Raw genomic sequence first — 10,024 nt, 5'->3', positions numbered from 1 at the left:
TCCACCCCCTCCCCCTAACAACTCTATTTCTGTCAAAGGTACTACCATTTTGCCCAGTCCCCTGCTTCACATCTTCTTTCTCCTCCCCCTCCCCATATCCAATCAGTTTCTAAGTTGTTGTTTGAATTTTACTTCCAAAACATCTTTCATAACCTAACCCTTTACTTCACTCACACTGGGGGCTACTTCAGGCCCTCATCATCTCTCACAAGGACTACTTAAGTAGCTTTCTAACTGGTATTCCTGCTCCCTATCTCTCTTCTCTTTAATTCATCCTCCACACATCTACCAAAGTGATATTTCTAAAGCACACCAGTTGACAAGCATTCTGTTCCAGGCACAGTGTTAGGCACTGGGGATACAAATGCAAAGAATGAAGCAATCTCTACTCTCAAGGAGCTTGCGTTCTAACCATGATGCTCCTTTGCTCAAGAAGTTTCAATTCCTTCCTACCATCTCTTGGATAAAATACAAATTGCAGAATTTGACATTTAAACCCCTTCAAAATCTGTCTCCAGCCTATATCCCCAGATATATTTCACATTATTATCCTTGTTTGTTCCAGTCAAAGAGGATTTATCTGTCCACCGTACATGACAGTCCATCTTTCATCTCTTTGACTTTGCATAAACTGTTCCTCCTTCCTAGAGTTTTCTCTCTCCTCACTTCTGCCTCTTGGAATTTCCACCTCCCAGAATCAGATCAGGGGTCATTTCCTATAGGAGGCCTTTCCTAATCCTTACAGGCTGTTTGTGCTGTCTCTGGAGCCCCAAAATTTTATATACACACATATATATGTGTATATATATATGTGTATATATATATACGTGTGTGTATGCATATATACATATAATGTATGTGTGTATCCATGTGCGTGTGTGCATGTGTATACTCTTAGTAATGAATGAATGGGCAGCTAGGTGGTACAGTGGATACAGTGCAGGGCATGGAGTCAGGAAGACTCATCTTCCTGAGTTCAAATCTGGCCTCAGACCCTTACTAGCTGTGTCACCCTGGGCAAGTAGCTTAACCCTGTTTGCCTCAGTTTCCTCATCTGTAAAATGAGCTTGAGAAGGAACCACTCCATTATCTTTGCCAAGAAAACCCAAATAGGGTAGCCAAAGAGTTGAACACAACTGAAGCAACTGAATAACAACAAACGAAATGTTGGTAAGAGTATTTATAATGAGGATGCTTATCAATGGAATATATTCTCTTTGTCAACAGAAAGGAAGGAGGAAGAGAAAGAAGGGAATAGGCATTTACTTATAGGACCTACTATGTACTAAGTGCTCTTACAAATATTAATTCATTTGATTCTCACAACTTTGTGAAGTAGGTGCCATTATTATCCCCATTTCACAGTTGAGGAAACTGAGGCAGTCAGGTTAAGTGCCTTGCCCAGGATCACACAGATAGTAAGCATCTGAGGACAGATTTGAATTTGGGTCTTCCTGATTCTACGCCTAGTGCTCTATCCACTACACAGCTGCTTCCAGAAGCATATTTTTAGAAGTAATATGAGACTACTGTTTTTATATTTGGTTGTCTTTGCTTTCTTTTTCTTTGTTCTGTACTGGTGTCAGATTTATTTATGCTTGCTAAAACAAATTAACTATGTTATGACTTGCTATATAAACAAAATTTACACACAGAGTAACTAAGGAAAAATTTCACTTTTCATAGATATTATTTACATGTATACTTAAACATACATTACAATATGCCTTCATTATTATGTCTGAAATATGTGGCCTTCATAGTTTCTGCAGGAACAAGTGGGTATCATTTTCATTCAAATTTTTGAAACAAAGTATTTTGAGATGTGCTTGAATTCACTTTAGCCATTGATTTAACTTCATGGGTGAATAGATAGAGATTTAGATAGATACACATTTATAATCAATTATATATGTGTGTGTGTGTGTGTATATACATATACATATATATAAATTGATTATATTGTTTCCCTTTGGGTACTCAGTTGACCAACTATTAACTACTGTGAGGTTATGTTTCTTTTACAAGCTATTATTTATTTGATAGAACCAAACTCTGGTCAGAGCATAGTTCATAGAAGGAACTGACAAGCCCTTATAGGACTTGCTCTAACTCTCAACAGTGACAAGAACACTTTTCTCTGCCCCTGCTCTTTATATGGTATTCTAGCCTGCATCCTAACCTTTTTTTTAATGGTGCCACTCTTCTGCTAAAAAAAAAACAAAGAATGAACCAAAAAACCCAAACTTAAGTAAATCTTCACTGCCTGTTGGGGAAGGTCTAAGAATCTGTTTGGCCTTCAAGGTCTTCATAATCTGGCCCTTTTTAAAAACACTTTTTATTCTAAGAAAGTTCTCACTCTTTCCCAAACTGTTTGTCTCTATGCCCTACTGATACTAGACTCTCTCTTTACATAAATCCTACCCTTTTGTTCCACTTTCTCCATAAAACATTTCCTGATTTCACACTAATCTCCCCATTCCCCTGTACCATATAATGTTGCATTTGACATTTAAGGAAAGGGGAAGGAAATAGGCATTTATTAAATACCTATTATGTGCCAGGCACCATGCTAAGTGCTTTACAAATATCTCATTTTACTTAATTTTTTTACTTAATCAACAGGAATTTATTAAGCATCTACTATGTCCCAGACACTGTAGTAGGTGTTACATTGCTCTAAAGGAGATTATTTCATCTTGTATTCTTCTCTAAGTATTTCGTGTTGGTAAGTCTGCAAATATCAGCTGGATCCTACACTTATCCCTGGTAAGAGTTTCTAAACGTTTTTGACTGAACACACCTATCCATTAAAAAAATTGTGAGCACACATATTTACATTATTTATACATAATACACATTGCATGTTTCTACGTTCAGCTTATTTTGAATTTACTTTTAACTGTCATAGCTGAAAAAAATTCCTCACAAAGATACATAGATTCACATGGGAAAAATTGGCTGTACTTACTAAGTCATGAGAATCATTTTTCAGTCCCATTAACCAATTATGCAAAGGTTTCAATTATTCTTAAAAGCTAATCTGCTTTTTTATGTTTCTAATATTTTATATTTTCGACATACAAATAATTTTTGGCAACAAAATCTCATGATGATAGAAACATTTCCAAACACCCATTTTCAAAATCCTCTCTCTATATCATAAATTTCCTTTTTAAAGCAGTTTCTTCTTGTTAAGATGTTATCTCCATGTGATAGTCAAAATATATAGGAAACAAACATTCATCCATAACACAAAAGCCATTCCCCAGTGGATAAGTGGTGAAAGGATATGAATAAAGAATTTTCAAAAACATAATAAGTTATCAACAACCATGTGAAAGACTGTTTCAAATAACTAATAAGAGAAATGCAAATGAAAACAACTCTGGAGGTTCACCTTGCACCCAGAAAATTGGAAAGTTAACAAAAGATGGTAATAGGCAATGTCGGAAGGATTATGGAAAGATAGGTTTCACTAATACATTGTTGTTAGAACTACAAATAGCCTAATCATTCTGGAAAGCTATTTAGAACTATGCTAAGATAGTGGCTAAAATGTCCATAACCCTTTGATCTCGCCAAAAGGCACACACCCCAACAAAGACAGAATGAAAAGTCCAATATACACCAAAATATTTTTAGTGGCACTTGCTATATAGTAGCAAAGAACTAGAAACAAAGTAGATGCCCAACATTTGGGGAATGAGCAAACAGACTGCGGTTCATGGAATAGAATGGAATGTACAACACTGTAAAATATTCTGAATATGAAGAATCCAAGGAAGCATGGGAAGATTTATATGAACTGATGCCAAATGAAGTAAGGAAAACCAGGAAAATAATGATATGCCATGGCTACAACTACACAATTGAAAAGAACAAAATTGAAACAAGTGTTATGTAATTATAATGCAAGCTCAGTGCCAAGTTAGTCAGACCATAAATATTTATTAAGCATGTATTATCCAGGCACTGTTAAATGATGTGTACTAGGCTAAATAAGAAGTGTAAGAATTCATCTCTTCATTCTTTGCAGAGTTGGGTGACTATGGGTGTAGAAAAGGGTATAAACTGTTGGGCTTGACAGATGTGTCAGTTTTTTTCTGAACAACTTATTTTTACTCTTTTTTATTGTTTGTTATAAAAGATGGATCTCTGGTTGGGGGAAGGGGTAGAAAACATATTGGGAAGTGAAGGTGATATTAAAAAGAAATGATATTTTAAAATGCATCACTTTTATCCTGAAAGGACAGGTTATGTGTTTATATATATTTTTAAATGTCCACTAGGTAGCACACTATTGAAAGCTATTTGTCAATAAATTCAGAATATTCAACTTTTTGTAAAATAAAATGCATACCACCTTGAAGTTTTATAACACTCAACCATTTTGCCTGGAGTTAAGCAGAAAACTTTTTTTTGTGGAGAAAATGTTGGCCTCTGAAATCTTTTGAAGGTAAAGGTTGGGAGAAGTCTTTTATTTGTTTCTTGTTTTGTTTGTATCTTTCTGCCTTTGTTTTTCTTTTTGAAGTCAGAGTAATTTCTATTTACTTAAAACAACTCAGATGCTTTTTAAAAAAAAATTATCAATGACATTTTTGATAGCATATTTAGACATGGAGTCACTCTTTGAGGAAAATAAACCAAAAATATTTTTAAAAAATTTTTTGGCACTTGCCAAATAAATACTTCATGGTGAAATGTATTTTTTCTAGTACTTGAGTCTAGAACTCTGCACGTTTTTTCAGTGTATTGCGTATCTCTTCTCATATCTTTTTTCAAATATGTTTACATTTTTCTAGTACTTGAGTCTAGAACTCTGCACGTTTTTTCAGTGTATTGCATATCTCTTCTCATATCTTTTTTCAAATATGTTTACATTTTTCTAGTACTTGAGTCTAGAACTCTGCACGTTTTTTCAGTGTATTGCATATCTCTTCTCATATCTTTTTTCAAATATGTTTACATTTTTCTAGTACTTGAGTCTAGAACTCTGCACGTTTTTTCAGTGTATTGCATATCTCTTCTCATATCTTTTTTCAAATATGTTTACATTTTTCTAGTACTTGAGTCTAGAACTCTGCACGTTTTTTTCAGTGTATTGCATATCTCTTCTCAGTATCTTTTTTCAAATATGTTTACATTTTTCTAGTACTTGAGTCTAGAACTCTGCACTTTTTTTTCAGTGTATTGCATATCTCTTCTCATATCTTTTTTTCAAATATGTTTACATTTTTCTAGTACTTGAGTCTAGAACTCTGCACGTTTTTTCAGTGTATTGCGTATCTCTTCTCATATCTTTTTTCAAATATGTTTACATTTTTCTAGTACTTGAGTCTAGAACTCTGCACGTTTTTTCAGTGTATTGCATATCTCTTACATCTTTTTTCAAATATGTTTACATTTTTCTAGTACCTGAGTCTAGAACTCTGCACGTTTTTTCAGTGTATTGCATATCTCTTCTCATATCTTTTTTCCAAATACATATCTTATTCTTCCTGTGACTTATTTGATTTAGAGAATCAGTTAAGTTTGTACATGTTGAAATCAAGCAGGTAAATCTCTCAAGCTATACAAATTGATCTGCAGTTTCAATGACTTGGAAGTTCCCTCAAAGGTCAATCAGCCAATAACTATTTGGGCAGCTAGGTGATGCAGTGGAGAGAATGCAGGACCTGTAGTCAGAAGTTCAGATCTGGCCTCAGACACTAATTGTGTGACCCTGGGCAAGTCACTTGATGCTGTTTTTAGAGGAGCACCTGCTGCAGCCAAGAGGTAATCTGGGACACAGTGTTGGTGAGCTGGGGTTGGGGGTAAGGGGAAAGGAAGGGATAGTTCCAACAGCATGGCTGTAGCTGATGTAGGCACCTTGGTCATGGTTAGGTTATATCCTCTCCAGGCTATAACCCAGTGGAGTAAGGGGTGGGGGTGGGAACGGATGAGTGTTAGACAAAAACAAGTAAAGGAGGTAGTAGGATAATGTTGGAGAAAAGCCCTTACAGTTGCTGTCCCAAGGAGGATGGAATGAAATCTATTTTTTCACCTTCCAATTGGTTATTCCCACAACCCCTTCAATTATCCCATGATCCCTTGGGGGTACACAGCCCCTGTTTTGGACACCATTGCTATAGTCTAGGGAATGTCACACTTATATAGCCCAGGGGATATATCATACTTATTTTGTATTACTTCCCCATTTCCACTCCCCCCAACACACAGGACCTAGTACAGGTTTGGGCACATAGTTGGCACTCAATAAACATTTGAATTGAAATGAAAGGTTTTCATAAAACATTTCACAAGGCAAAACTGGTTCCTAGAAGATTAAAGACTGCATTTGTTTCTCAATTTGTGTGTGTGTGTGTGTGTGTGTGTAATATAAAAAATTTTGCATACCCCCACAGACTTGATCTATTCCTCCTAGCCACTGGAATATATTTAAAATTTTAAGACGTAACAAGAATGAAATAATTCTACCACATTTGGTGTTTTCTTGTTTCTAAAGGCCTCAAAAAATTGTAAGCAAGATATTAGCAAATTGTTTTGAACTTGAAATTATTCACAAGTCATACAAAGAACATCTTATATTCTTTGGCATTTGCCAAAACAAAGAGTCGACGTGTCAAAAACAAAAACTATGTTTTTAAAAACAATTCAATAAAAAATTCAATAACACCTGTTTGGTGGATTTTATAGTCTAGAAGTGTATTCTACCTATTTTACTCCTATGGCTTATACTTCCTTTCTCCAAAGCACCATTACTGTGTTTGTATGGGAATTCTCATCACCAATATATATATCATGTTAGGAGATAATTTAACAAATTGCTATAACCAAAAAAATAATCATTCCCTGGTGGCTAATTTTTATCTTACAATGAGTTTTTCTAAATGTGGTTTGGTCTTTGGAAGAGAGACCTCAGGTCAACTATCTGGCTGAGAACCTGCAGCCTATCAAGATCAGTAGGACTCCCAGAGTTTACAATCCATTGCCAAAGCCTTGAAAAATCCATGCTTTGATGAGGCTATCAGAATAGCTCTTTAACGGAGGCTCTTGGATGATATTAATATAGATAGGAAGTAATCGGCAAAGAGAAAAAGACACATAACATATGTTTCTAATTCTTCCCGGAAGTTGATAGGGGATGACTAGTTCAGACATGACAATGAATAGCATAGGAAATCATAATTTCCCAGCATCTCTGAACCTCCTTTTCTCTTGTTCTTACAAGTCTTCCAATTCACCAATTCCGATCTTTCCCAAGTCTGGATTCTTCCCTTTTTACCTCATTGTATTCAAAGCCAATAGGGGTATCCTTTTTCAACTATTTCAGCTACTCCTAGTCCCTGAAGCAATTGATGAGGAGAATCAGAGTAAAAAGTGATGGGTAAAGTGATTTCTTTAGAGTTTTGCTGTGAGGTAGCTTTTTTCCAGTTACTCCCTCTACCATTATTAATTAATCATATGGCCGCCAGTCAATCGTCTACATCTTATGAATGAAGGTAGTCAATAGAGAACAGAGTTCTTAAATTTAGGGTTGGGCTGAATGCCAAATCAAGATTTTTCTAATCTCCGTATTCATGTTTCATTGTCATATTCCCTTCTCTTTTTCCATACCTCTAGATTATTATGGAATTGGAGCTCACACTTCTGCTAAAAAGTGAAGTCAGGTCAATTACAAGTGGTGGGAGGAGTGTCAAATAGAAGGCCTGAAAGCAGCACTGCAAGCTGCACTGGGATCAGTATTTGGGAAGTATTAATAAAATAAGTAAAAATGCAGTGGAACATAGGTAATGTTGATATGTTTCTAAGTCAATATGTGGCCTGCAGAGATCCTTACATACAATTTACTATTTGAGTTAGATACCACTGGACCAAGCAATTGTAGGTTAAGCATCTTTTAGTAAGCAGCATGGGAAGAATGCAGTTGATACAGTAAATAAAGTAGTGTGCTTGGAGTTCTCAGTTCAAATCCTACCTGAGATAGTTACTAGCTTTTCGACCCCCTAGACAGGCCACTTAATCTCTTAGCCTCAGTTTCTGATGGATAATAATAACGCCTACCTCACTGGGTTGTTTTAAGGATCACATGAAATATGTATAGTGCTTTGCAAACTCTAAAGCACCATAGCAATGCTAATTGTTATAATTATTATGATTACGATTACTCTAATAAAGCTGTCAGGAAAACCAATGCATGTACAGTAAATATCCTCTGAGGAAGTCACTTGCTTGGTGAATGGTGCTTCTTGGTTGCTAAATTATATACTATATCTCCCTCGTTAATTAATTGAAATTCTGCTTTTTTGTAACTTACAGAAAGCAAGAAAAATGAAGTAGTTGTGGGCTGCTACCAAGACTATGGTATCAGGGATACTCAAACCAAGGTGCAACTAGCCCACATCACCTGTCATAAAAGCAATAGCTAATAATAGCTAGTGTTTGTATAGCACTTTAAAGTTTACAAAGTCTTTTATTTTCTCATTTTTATTCTCACAGCAACTCTGGGAGGCAGGTGCTATTACTGACTCCATTTTGCAGATGACAAAAATGAAGCAGAGAGCAGTTAAGCGACCTCCCTAGGGGTAAGCAATTAGTGTCTGAAGTCTTCCTGACTCCAGATCCAGTACTCTATCCACCGTGCCACCCATCTGATCTACATATGATGTACAGTCGTGCAGATTATATATTGTACATATTTTGAAAATATTTAATGTTTTACACATTAATGGTATGGCGTATTCCACAGAAGTCTTGAATTTAACATAATCTTATTCAGTAATAGGGTTGTTTATATTGTCTTAGTTCTAGCTTAACTCACCAATTTTGTTTTCACTGTCCTCCACACATACCATAATCATTCCTAACTCTGATCCCTTTGTTCAGTCAGTCTTCTACCCCTAGAATATCCTTTTCACTTTTATCCAAATTCTACCTGTTATTCACAGAGACTATCTCAAGTCTCTGGTATATGTTTCCCTTCCTGTTTCATGACTCAGTTTCACTTCCTGGTTCATATGAGCTGGGAGCTTGGTATGTACAGGATGTAGGTCCCTATCAAGTTCATGTGGTTTGTAATCCTGTTTTCAAAATATTTCAGGATTTCCTTCAGACTTTGGGACTAGTTGTAAACATGGAGAAATAATTTGCATTTCTTTGAGAGATGCTAAATTCCAAAGTTGTTGCTTTGCTTCTTTTATTGTAGGGAACCCAGCTACCTAAATGCTACTTGAGTTGGATCGGAGATCCTTGGATATGGTTAGATTTCAGGGGTTTGAACTTGTGTGGGAGGGGAAATAACATCTTTATTTCAAAGCAATTGGTTTCTTTTGTAATCCTATATATTTATTTTGTGCATTTGAAAACATTCTGAGAAGAGGTCCATAGTCTTCATCAGACTGCCAAAGAAGGGTCCATCACCAAAAAAATTAAGAACCCCTAAAGTAAATGTTGCTAAAAGACAGAAATGGACTTTGTTGGATGCTTCTTTTACCCGCAACTGGAATAAAAAAATACCTAGCAATCTCAGAACACCAGGCAGATTTTTTGGCTATTTCTTAAAAGATTTTTTTGTGGCCATGTAAGGTCCTTTCTTAGAAGCTGAGGAGGCAAACTTTCATAGGCTTATAGACTAAAGTGAAAGCTCACTTATCCCAATCCTATAGCGGAAATCTACTTTGTCCTCCCTCTTTATCTGAACAAGTCTTGTAATAAAACAATTTATCCACAGAAGGAGCCTTAGAGACTGCATTTTAAACACAGAAGAAACTGAGGGTTAAGGTCATAGAACACTGTTTCTAGTTCTGACTCTGCGACTAAATAGATGTGTGACTTTCAGTAAATCTCAATTCACCAATTTGGGCCAGTTTCCTCCAGTAAAACTAGGATGGGGGCTGTGGTGAACCAGATACTGTTATATCTCATTTACTTTCCAGGTCTAAGATTATTGAAGTCTTCACTTTCTCTAAGACATCTGCTTCTTCAGCTTTCACTAATCTCCCCCCCTCCTTCCCTCAAACCT

The sequence above is a fragment of the Trichosurus vulpecula genome, chromosome 1 (assembly GCF_011100635.1).
Source record: "Trichosurus vulpecula isolate mTriVul1 chromosome 1, mTriVul1.pri, whole genome shotgun sequence".
In the NCBI taxonomy this organism is placed as follows: domain Eukaryota; kingdom Metazoa; phylum Chordata; class Mammalia; order Diprotodontia; family Phalangeridae; genus Trichosurus; species Trichosurus vulpecula.
This window is presented reverse-complemented; position numbering follows the sequence as displayed.